This window comes from Papio anubis, chromosome 1 (genome assembly GCF_008728515.1).
Source record: "Papio anubis isolate 15944 chromosome 1, Panubis1.0, whole genome shotgun sequence".
Taxonomy (NCBI): Eukaryota; Metazoa; Chordata; class Mammalia; order Primates; family Cercopithecidae; genus Papio; species Papio anubis.
This window is the reverse complement of record NC_044976.1, coordinates 119,918,597-119,931,345: the sequence shown is the minus strand read 5'-3', so window position 1 is coordinate 119,931,345 and position 12,749 is coordinate 119,918,597.

Here is a 12,749-nt window from a genome sequence, read left to right as displayed (position 1 = left end):
AGTTTATTAGTGAAAAGAATAGGTTGTGTACTGAAGTTTGTGTTTTGTGTGGCGTGTAAGTGTAAATGTTATTCTTATTGTGGAAGGCTGGAGAATGGTAAGTAACATATCGATTCTCTGTCAGAGGAGAAATAAGAACTTTCAGCCCTTGCGACATAAGGTAACTACCGAGAAGGCTACACAGCTCTTCCCTTTCTATGCGGGGCTGCCTTCTGCAGAGATTGGTCCAAGGTCTCCAGTGTCTTGGGTTCTTACGATCTGTAAAAATCTTCGTGTTGTTCCCTAGCCCCCAGTCACCTTTTATACAGCTTCTGCTTAACTGCAGCCCCCACAGTAGTTTGTAGGATTTCTGTGCTAGGGGGGAATGCGTTCTCACTTCATAGAGCCAGGTACAAACTACTCAGACGGGCGCTGTTCTTTGGGAAGAAAACAGGGCCTTTGGGACTCTTAGTGTCACCGCTGGATTGTATACATAACACGCTTACTTTGTGTAGGGGAACGGCTCTCCCAGCGCCCAGGTCCCTAGTGCATATTCATTGAGGCCCGCAGGTCAGAACCGCAGTCTCACTTGTCTTGGCGGAAATGCGCTGCGATCCTCCCTGAAATATAAGGCGGGAAGTTTTACGAGGAGCCGGGTCCAGTTTACATATCTAGTCTTTCTTCAGACTTTATTCAAGTGACAGCTTCTTGTTTGATGTCTCGCTTCCACATCCTACATCCATTGCCAGGCAGCTTTCTAGATAGCACTCCCACCCATCCTTCCCGCCCCCAAGCAGCCCTTTCCCATTTCTGGCGCCAGCGTCCTCCCCCTTCCCTCTTTCTTCACGCCCTCGCTTATCACCTTCATGGACAGAAAATACTTAGCTCTCTCTCAACCTGCGGTTTACACCTGACACGCGTCAGTACCCTGGCAAATTCCTTAAAACCCCTTCTCAAATGGCACTGTAAATTCATCTCTTTTTAACTCCCAGAAGTATCTAATTGGTTTTGTCCTTGTACTACGTGAATACTAGTATCCACTACAGAAGAAAACCCCAGGCCTAGCGATGGCGGTTCTGGGCATTGTGCCAGCCTCTCCCAGGGTATGTTTTCTGACCTCACCTACTTCTGATCAACTGAGGTCGGGAGTTCGAGACCAGACTGACCAACATGGCGAAACTCCGTCTCTACTAAACAAACAAACAAACAAAAAAAAGCCAGGCGTGGTGGTGTGTGTGAACCCGAGAGGCAGAGGTTGCAATGAGCCGAGATCGCGCCATTATATCCCAGCCTGGGCGACAGAGCGAGATTCTGTCTCAAAAAAAAAAAAAAAAAAAATTAGCCCGTCTGAGACATATTATTGGAGACAGTAGAATCCTGCATCCAACAGGCACTTGGTGCAGATCTGAACCCACTGAGCTATTGGCTCATGTTCCCTATGTTCTATTAAGTATCGTGAGCAGAAATTGAGCTCTTTAGCTTTTACCCACTAAGTATGGCTATAGGACAGGTCTCTCTCTCTCTCTCTCATTTTTGAATTTTTTTTTTTTTTTTTTGCCATCAGTGTGGGTTTTTTGTTTTGATGTTATGAAGTGAATTTCTGGGGACAATCTCTGTTGCGTCGTGTTGACAAGGATCCAGTCCCTGTTTGGACAGCTAATGTGGTCTATGAGTCTTTTTTGTTGTCTATTTATTGTCCTGAGAATAATAGTATTTCCTGATATTTGAGATGCAGCAATGATAAGTTGTTCATATCTTGTCTTTCCAATGTTTGGTAACAATTTTATGGGCCCAGTAATTGTCAATATCTGCAAGAGGGCATCTCTATTACAATGTCCTTACTACTACTTGTCCTTACTACTTACTACTACTTACTACTCAATGTCCAGCCCCCCCACCACCAAACTTCATTCCGTAGGAGCTCTTGGCTTTAACGAATTTACTATATCTAAAAGACATCTTAGTCCAGGAAAAAAACTAAATCTGTAGCATATAAGGAGCAGTTTTCTTTGATTGGTATATTCAGGTTTCTAACCAGCTGAAAAATTCAAATACATGTCCTTTAAATATTAAGTTTAAACCACACTACAGAAAGGAGAGAAAAGATTTATATGATCACATATAAGCAATGGAATCAGCAAGATGAGCACTTTTCACAACTATACAAATCAAATGTAATAATCTCCAGAATATTAAGGAAGTTCATCCCTTAATGAAAATGAATGAAAAGAAGTTATTCACCCACTGTTCTATGCCCTGAAAGAATGTCCTGTCGACTCCTAAAAGGGTATCACAAAAATCACTCAGATTTTCATGGCGAAGGCCCTCCAAGGATCTAATGAGGGCACATTTCAGTTTATTTCCTTCACTGATGAACATTGTTAATAGATACCATTGCCTCTGTTTTCACCTTAAGTGATGATACTTAGCGCAGTTCGTTTCTTTATAATGCTCCCTAGTTTGGTGGAAGGAATTCTCCTGCTTTATAAATATAGGATATTTTCTCATGAAACAAACTGTCATATTCTTTCAGTGAAGTGAATAGACAAATTAGGTCTCTAAAATTTTAAAGGAGTCACTGCCCCAATTATCTTAGGAACAATGATAATCACTTATATAAAATTAAAATAAGAAAATTAAGCCAGGTATGGTGACTCATATCTGCAATCCCAGCACTTTAGAAGGCTGAGGAGGGAGGATCAGTTGAGGTTAGGAGTTGGAGACCAGCCTGGGCAACATAGTGAAACCCCTGTCTCTACAAATTTTTAAGTATTAGCTAATTTTTAAAAGTTGGCCAGGCATGATAATGCATGACTGTAATCTCAGCTACTAGGGAGACTGAGGCAGGCTGCAGTGAACTATGATTGCACCACTGCCCTGCAGCCTGGGTGACAGAGTAAGACTCTCAACTCAAAAAAAAAGAAAAAAGAAAAAGAAAAAGAAAGAAAATTAAGAATTTGTTGAAAGCTGTTTTACTACAATGCTAGGCTGCATGTCTTGTGCCTGTACTCCCAGAAACTCAACAGGCTGAGGTGGAAGGATTGCTTTAGGCCAGAAGTTGGAGACCAGCCTGGGCAACAGGGCAAGACCTCATCTCTAAAAAAATACAAGGCAAGCTGAGCCAGGAGGATTGCCTGAGCACAGAAGTTCCAAGTTGGTCTCCTATGATTGCCCTTCTGCATTCTAGCATGGATAACAGAGGAAGACACTGTGCCTTATTTTTTATTTTATTTTGTTTTTTTCTACTTATGCTTATTTATTTATTTACTTTTGAGACAGAGTCTTGCTCTGTGGCCCAGGCTGGAGTGCAGTGGTGTGAGCTCAGATCACTGCAAGCTCCGCCTCCCAGGTTGAAGCTATTTCCCTTCCTCAGCCTCCAGAGTAACTGGGATTACAGGTGCACGCCATCATGCCCAGCTAAATTTTATAGTTTTAGTAGAGACGGGGTTTCACCATGTTTGCCAGGCTGGGCTCAAACTCCTGACCTCAAGTGATGCACCTGTCTCGGCCTCCCAAAGTGCTGGGATTACAGGTGTGAGCCACCTCGCCCAGCCTACTTATACTTGAAATATGAGGTTTCATTAGGGAAAAATTTTCTTGTTGAATTTTTAACATGAAAAAATAATAGATTTAGCTGCAGATTAAATTAATGGTCTTGATAAGTTTGGTACAATAAAATAAATGAAATGAAGTTGATAGCAGAGAAGAATCTTTGATGCTTTTGAACAATTTAAATAATGTAAATATTTAATATATAAAGACATGAAAAAGTTCATTACGTTATTTTTTTAAATTTTATTTTATTTTATTTTTTGAGATGGAGTCTTACTCTGTCGCCTAGGCTGAAGTGCTGTGGTGCAATCTCAGCTCACTGCAACCTCCGCCTCCTAGGTTCAAGCTATTCCCCTGCCTCACCCTCCTGAGTAGCTGGGACAACAGGCGCACACCACCACACCCGGCTAATTTTTGTATTTTAGTAGAGAGGGAGGTTTCACCTTGTTGGCCAGGATGGTCTCGATGAGCTGACCTTGTGATCTGCCCGCCTCGGCCTCCCAAAGTGCTGGATTACAGGTGTGAGCCACCACGCCCAGCCGCCTGCTCTAGCTTTTAAAGTGTTCATGCATTATTGATCACTAGATAAATGGGAGATTATATCTTCCCAGAGTCCTAAGCCACTAAGGTTGTGTCTCTGTGGAATAATCAGTTGTCGCATCCGAAAGGCCTAGCTAACTTTTGTATTTTTTGTAGAGAAGGGGTTTCATTATGTTGCCCAGGCTGGTCCCCAAATTCCTGGGCTCAGGCACCTCTGAGGTCTCCCAAAGTGCTAGGATTGCAGGCATGAGCCACTGCACCGTGACTTATATAATGCTTCTAATTTCAGCACATTAGCAAACTTATCTTCTGTGGGAAAGGTACCAAATCATATTCTAATTTATTTCTCAACTCTAATAATGTCCTTTTCTTCATTTACTTGCCGACACAACAAATTTTCTCCCCCCCTGCCTTTTTGTTTTGAGACTATGTGTTACTCTGTTACCCAGGATGGAGTGCAGTGGTGTGATCTTAGCTCACTGCAAACTCACTGCCTGCCCCTGCCACCCTGGCTCTAGTGATCCTCCAGAATAGCTGGAACTACTGGAACTACAGGTGTGCACCATCAAATCCAACTTCTTTTTTTTTTTTTTAGAGAGAGGGTCTTGCAATGTTGCCTAAGTTGGCCCCAGGAGCTCCAACTTCTGGGCTCAGGAGATTCACCTGCCTCAGCCTCCCAAAGTGCTGGGATTCCAGGTGTGAACCACCGCACCTGGCCTAACAAACTTTCTATACATGTGCCCATAATATTCTTTTCTTTCCTTTTTTTTTTTTTTTTTGAGATACAGTCTTGTTCTGTCACCCAGGCTGGAGTGCGGTGGAGTGATCTCAGCTTACAACCCTGCACCACCACACCTGGCTAATTTTTGTATTTTTAGTAGAGAAAACGTTTCATCATGTTGGCCAGGCTGGTCTCAAACTGCTGGCCAGCCTTCCAACATGCTGGTATTACAGTCATGAGCCACCATGCCCGGCCATGTGCCAATGATATTCTAATAAGGGGACAAGTGCCTTCCTGGCTTAAGAAAGGGGGAGGTACAAAAGGAGGACATAGTGGACATTACACACAGATATTCAGCTGCATAGGATGGACAGCTAAACTTCTAAGACGTTTTATTTTACTTTTTGAGATAGGGTCTTGCTCTGTTACCCAGGTGGCAGTGCAGTAACACGATCATAGTAGCCTCAGCCTCCTGGGCTCAAGTGATCCTCCTGCCTCAGTCTCCCAAAGTGCTCGGATTACCAGCCTGAACCACTGTACCTGGCTGAGATATTTTTAAAGTCCTCCAACATCTGTAATTATTTCTTTTTTATTGTATTTTATATATAATCAAATATATACATATTTTTATTATAATTATATGAACATAAATATATATAATTATATATTATGTATAATAAAATGTGTATATATTTGATTATATATATATATATTTTTTTAGAGATGAGGCCTCACTATGTTGCCTAGGCTGGTCTCGAACTCCTGAGCTCAAGTGATACTCCCATATGGCCTCCCAGAGTGCTGGGATTATATCTGTGAGCCACTGTGCCTGGCCCTGTTTCTATTTCAAATTTATTTGTTTTGAGACATGGTCTTACTCTGTCACCCAACCTGGAGTACAGTGGTGTAATCATGGCTCACTGCAGCCTCAACCTCCCCGGGCTCAGGTGATCCTCCCACCTCAGCCTCCTGAGTAGCTGGAACTACTAGCATACACCACCATTCCCGGCTAAATTTTGTAATTTTTGTACAGACAGAGTTTCATCATGTTGCCTAGGCTGCTCTCCAACTCGTGAGCTCAAGTGATATGCCCGCCTCTGCCTCCCAAAGTGCTGGTGTTACAGGCATGAGCCGCTGTGCCCAGCCTGTAATTGTTTCCTGTGTGACCAAGTCACATTGGTCCTGAGAAGACAGGTCACAGTGACCTCTTTGATAGCTTTCTGCCAAGTTGCTTATCCAAAGGGAGCAAAGTCACAATGGTCCCAGTCATTTGTTTCTCCTCCCCTTTCCTCTTTTCTTTATAAATCTTGATTTTAATTTTATTTGATGAAAACCATCTAATGCCAGTTTCCCTTCTATAGTAATGGAGAATGAGCATGCAGATAAGTGTCTCTATATTATTTCTTGACTGATTTTTTTTCAGAGACTATGTCCATAAAAATTAGCCCATCTGAGACCCATCATTGGAGCCAACAGAATCCTCAGGCCCCTGGTGCAGACCTGGATCCTTAGAGCTATTGGCTCTTGTTCCCTCGGTTCTTCTGTGTTCATGAGCAAAACTTGATCTCTTTTGCTTTTATATACTAAGCATAGTAACTGGGCAGGTCCTTCCTCTATCTCCCTCTCTCTCTTTCTCGCTCTCTCATTTTTGCATCATTGTTTTCAGCCATCAGTGGCATCAGTGTGGGTTTCTGGCTTTGATGTTATGAAGTGAATTTCTGGGGACAACTTCTGTTGGTGAATGACATGATCCAGTCCCTGTTTGTGATTACATGACAGCTAATCTAGTCTGTGAGTCTTTTTTTTTTTTTTTTTATCCAAATGTGTTTATTGATGGTTTCCCACTCATCTTGATTCAGAGTGCTGCTTCCTCCTAAAGAACATCCCTCCTGCTGCTTTTTCCTCCCGTAGGCTGGCAGAGGACAGGAGCAGCCAACACACAAAACCATCACAGCATGGCTAAAGACCGCAGGATTTTATAGCATCCTGGGCATTTCACATAACCATGAAGTAGAATTGGGGCTCTGCACCATGCTTCTTGTGTTTCCTCTTCTCCTCTGGGGAGGGATGAAGATGGCAGAGGCATGTGCCCTCGTGGTGGGTAGGTCAGCCACCGCCGGAAAAAGCTGCCTGTGTTGGATTGGTCTATTCATTGTCCTGAGGATAATGGTATTTCTTGATATTTGAGACTGCAGAATCAGAAGTTGCTCATATTCCTATCTTTCCAATGTTTGCTAACAATTTTTGGGGCCCAATAGCTGTCAATACCTGCAAGAGTGGCATCTCTATTATAAAGATGATCTTACTACTCAATGCCCCCCTCCCACCTAACCTCATTCCATACAAGCTCTTGACTTTGACAAATTACTATACTAAAAGAAGTCTTAGTACTGAAAGAAAACTAAGTCTGTGGCATGTAAGGAGCAGTTTTCTTTGATTCGTATACTCAGATTTCTACTAGCTAAAAAACTCTAACCAGCTGAAATACATGTCCTTTAAGGATTAAGTTTAAATCACACTACAGACAGGAGAAAAGAGATTTATATGATCACAAATAAACAATGGAGTCAGCAATATAAGCACTTCTCACAACTATACAAATCAAAATATTTTTTTTTGCTTAAGACAGAGTCATGCTCTATCACCAAGTCTGGAGCTCAGTGGCACGATCTTGGCTCACTGCAGCCTTGGCCTCCCGGGTTCAAGCGATTCTTGTGCATCAGCCTCCTGAGTAGCTGGGATTACAGGGATGCGACACCATGCCTGGCTAATTTTTGTATTTTTAGTAGAGATAGGGTTTTGCCATTTGGCCAGGCTGGCCTCGAACTTCTGAACTCAAGTGATCTACCCACCTTGGCCTCCCAAAGTGCTAGGATTACAGGTGTAAGCCACTGCGCCTGGCCACAAATCAAATTTAATAATCTCCAGAACATCAAGTAAGTTCAGCTCTTAATGAAAATGGATAAAAAGAAATGATTTACTCACTTTTATATGCTCCAGAAAGAGAATGTCATACAAGACTCAAAAGGGTATCACAGAATCACTCAGATTTTCAGAATGAGGGTTTTCCAAGGATCTAATAATGTTCATTTTTTCAGTTTGTTTCCCACACTGATAAGCATTGTTAATAGATACCATTGCATCTGTTTTCACCTTAAATGATGCTACTTAATGCAATTATTTGCTTTCGAATGCCCCCTAGTTTGGTAGAAAGAATTTTTCTGATTTATAAATATATTTTCTTATGAAACCAACTGGAATACTCTTCCAGTGAAGTGAACAGATAAATTAAGTCTCTAAAACTTAAAAGAGATTACTGCCCCAATTATCTAAAGGACAGTAATAATTATGTATATAAAATTCAAATATGAAAATTAAGCAGGGTGTGATAGCTCACACCTGTAATCTTAGCACTTTAGGCAGCTGAGGAGGGAAGAAGGATTGAAGCCGCGAGTTCGATACCAGCCTGGGCAACATGGTGAGACCTCTGTCTCTACAAATTTTTTTAAATGAGCTAATTAACAAAAAACTAGCCAGCACAGTGGCTCACGTCTATAGTCCCAGCTGCTTGGGAGGCTGATACAGGAGGATCGCTTGAGCCCAGGAGACCCAGGCTGCAGTGAACTATCATTGTACCACCGCACTCCAGCCTGGGTGACAGAGTAAGACCTCAACTCAAAATAAAGTAAAGAATAATTTCTTGACTTTTTTTTTTTTTTTTTTTGCAATGCCAGGCTGGTTGACTCACACTTGTAATCCCAGAAAATCAGGAGACTGAGGTGGGAGGATTGCTTTAGGCAAGGAGTTGGAGACCAGCCTGGGCAACAGGGCAAGATGCTATTTCTAAAAAGTTAAAAGGCAGGCCGAGCTGGGAGGACTGCCTGAGTCCAAAAGTTCCAGGTGGGTCAGCTGTGGTTGCACCAGTGCACTCTCGCCTGGATGATAGCAAGACCCTTTTATTATTTTTTTTCCTTTACTACTTATGCTTTAAATGTGATGTTTCATTAGGGAAAACTTTTCTTGTTGAATTTGTAACATGAAAAAATAATAGATTTAGCTGTAGATTAAATTAATGGTCTTGGCTGGGCTTGGTGGCTCACACCTGTAATCCCAGCACTTTGGGAGGCTGAGGCGGGTGGATCATCTGAGGTCAGGAGTTCAAGACCAGCCTGGCCAACATGGTGAAACCCCGTCTCTACTAAAATACAAACATTAGCCAGGCATGGTGTCTGGCGCCTGTAATCCCAGCTACTCGGGAGGCTGAGGCATGAGAATCGCTTGATCCCTGGAGGTGGAGGTAGCAGTGAGTAGAGATCATGCCACTTCACTTTAGCATGGGTGGCACGGTAAGTGAGAGTGTGTCTCCAAAAAAAAAAAGAAAGGAAAGAAAAGAACTTTTTCATGTGAGGAAAATGAGTGCTTTCAAATTAGCATGCCTAGAGCTAGAGAAAGAAACCACATCCTACTTCCCTGCTTTTTAAAATTTTTAAAGTTTTTTAAAAAATAATTTATTTATTGAGATGGAGTCTCACTCCATTGCCCAAGCTGGAGTGCAGTGGCAGGAGTTTGGCCCAATACAACCTCTTCCAGTCGTATTCAAGTGATTGTCCTGCCACAGCCTCCTGAGCTGCTGGGACTAAAGGCGCAAACCACCATGCCTGCCACTTTTTTTTTTTTTTGTATTTTTAGTGGAGACGAGGTTTCATCATGTTGGCCAGGTTGGTCTCAAACTCCTAACCTCAGGTGATCCGCCCACCTCGGCCTCCCAATGTGTTGGAATTACAGGCGTGAGCCACCACCACTGGCCACTTTCTCACTTTTGAGCTATGTATGCATCCACTGAAACTGCTTGCTATTGCCACAGTTAGCTGTGAAGTAACCTAATCATATGCACTGGACACCATCTCTCACTCCCTGTAGCTGAACAATGTATAGCTAATCCCTAATCAATGTTATTTCTGTAAACCACTGGGAGTTCCTGACAAACAACTTTCTACCAGCCAACTCCCTGTCTCCTTTTTTGGTCTTTACAAACCTGCTTGTAACAAAGGCCAAACAGAACCCATATCCAAGATTGCTTGGGTTTGAGCCTTCCGGGCATCTACCCTCACATTGGCTCAAACAAACTCTTTAAATCATATTTTGTGCTTAAGCCCCTTCCTTCTAGGTCGACGTTTTTGGCCCTGGGAGCAGGATTCAGAGCCACTCATCTCTGACCAACTGACTGTCCTCTCCAAGGCCTCCAGGGTGGCTAAATAGTAGTAAGAATTTTATTGGTGAGATCAGTTTGCAGTCCAGGAAGAGACAGTCTCTGGTGTGTGTTTTTGAAGAGGTGCTTTCTCTTCAGAGAGAGAGAGAGAGAGAGAGAGAGAGGGCAGGTTGGTTTTTGTGCCTCACAGGGTGTGTATCACACAATGGAGTTATACATATTCAGCAGGTTTGGGGAAAGACCATTTCTGAGGGGTATTGAGCTCATGTGCAACGGGTAAACATATGTAACATGCACCTCATCTTCACATTGGGAAGGGATTTTAGCATTGAAATAAGGTGGAAATTGGCTTTTGATGTCAAAAGGTGAACTACTGGACACGAAGTCGGTTTGTGTGCAGTCCCTGTAACATGGCTGAAACTGGCTTGGAGCACCCGAGAATGAAAGGCCCACCTCTGTCCCATCGGAGGTCTAGTGATCTGGGTTGTAAATCCAGCGAGGCTGGCTAAGATTTTGACAATTTGCTCAGCTCCTGTTGTTTTCAGGAGCTTAGCAAGAGTGTGGTTTCTGTAGCTATAGTGGGAATCTGCGAAGTTGTCATGCCAGCTGAGCCCTGAACCCTTGACCTGTAGCGAACTTTTGTTTCCTTAACCTTAGAGTCTTATTCTCTAAGGGGGCATGTATTTTCGTCTCTCAGATCACACCACACTCCTCCTGGACTGGGTGCCTGGCCAACTCTGAAGCTCTTGAGTTCTGACTCTGAGAGAAACAGTTGGGCGGTAGTAAAGGGTGAATCCTCCTGAAATCTGGACCTTCCCACTCTTTGGTTGAAGGCTGGGGTTTGCTTGAGTGTCCTTTCCAGCTCTCCCTTTCTAGAACGGACGTTTTCTGTCTTTACCCTGTGGGTAAGAGACTTGAGTTTCAGGGGAAATAACTGCCTTTTCCACCTCTGCGTCAGGACAGAAGGTTTGGGTTCAGTCAGGCAAAGAGCTCTCCAGAGAGCTTCTGCCTTTTCTGCCTCTGTTCCTCGGCAGGAAGGTCTGGGTCAAGGTATTGGCCGGTAGGCACTGGTGGTTTCGTTTCATGTAGCATGTTGTTTTGAACATTGGGACTTAGCTTTTCATTTGTGACTAGTTCCTGTTAGTTCTTAACTGGAAAGTACACAGAGGTGCATTACCCTGCCCTGAAGAAAAGAAGTGATCTGCTTCTGCTGACCCATTCAGGTGCTCCAAGTGACTGTGGATGCTGCAGAGGTGTCGGGGTCATTACTCACCATGTGAAGGCAGCCTCATAGGGCACTCCCCATCAGAAGAACATCTTCATGAACCCCCTTTCCTGCTCTTCTGGGAGGGTATATGTGAGACGGGTCCCCCATAGCACATACACTCTGTGGCCACCTAGTGGTTAGAAACAGTGGGAACCACTGAGACAGCGATACACAACTCCAGTGTTATCTGTAGGAGTGACTTCATAAGCACCGCACTGTGACCCAAATCACATTGCAGGCCTTGGTCATCTGAAAAGCTCCTGAATTATGGGAAATGAAGCTTCAAAATTTAGCACACTGTGAAGAAACAAACGCCTTTAGAAACACCAGCTGGGTTTATGTATAACACTTATGAGGCATCCTCTTGTAAATGTCCAAGAAACTGGACCCACCTAACCAGGAAAAGTCATAAGGAGAATGAAGAAAATGGGGATCTTTTGAAATGCTTAAAATAATTTATTAGTGTGCACAATTGGAAAAATTTGGTTTTAGAACCAAATTAAATGGGAGACTTACTTCCAATAATACCTAGAAATTTCTAAAAGAACTGAGAAAATTGCCTCCACTGAGGAAGTAAGCTGAAGGAGGTTAACTGACATGTTTTCTGAATTGAGAATTATTGAGGAGGCTTTGTCTCTTTCACCCCCAGCTGCTCCTTCTCCTCCTGCCCCTGCACCTGCATAGTCTCCCTTACCTAAGCCCTCCTTTCCTGCCTTGCCTCTTCTTCCATCACCATCACCTGAGGAAAGTCCCCAGCACTCTGGCCCCTTCCTTGAAACTTCTGTTCTGACAGCCGCTTTCAAGGTAAAACCCACAGGAAGAGGGGAGCCTATCATTGTGTATACCGCTTCACCGAAACGTGAATTAAGAATATCATAAAAGACTTCCCTAGCCTGGGCACGGTGGCTCATGCTTGTAATCCCAGCACTTTCGGAGGACTAGGTGGGCAGATCACGAGGTCAGGAGTTCAAGACCAGCCTGGACAACATGGTGAAACCCTGTCTATGCTAAAAACACAAAAATTAGCCGGTCATGGTGGCACATGACTGTAATCCCAGCTACTCAGGATGCTGAGGCAAGAGAATCACTTGAACTCGGGAAGTGGAGGTTGCAGTGAGCCGAGATTGCGCCATTGGACTCTAGCCTGGGTTACAGAACAAGACTCTGTATCAAAAAAAAAGAAAAAGAAAGAAAAGAAAAAAAGAAAAAAAGACTTTTCTGATCGAAATTTAAATAAATTTTCCCCTTCTAATTCTAAAGCAGCCTCTAAGATCCTACAGTGTTTGGGAGGAAATTTGACTTAATTGTCCAAACTTTTGAGCCTGGACATTCTGATCTTTATCAATTAATTCACATGCTGGTGTAAGAAGGCAGGGCCACTAAATGGTTGAAAAGGGCAAATTGGGATAATCCTTTAGAGGATTTTTAAAAAACAGACTGAAGCAGACAATGAAAGGGTCTGCATTTTGGCTAAATACCTC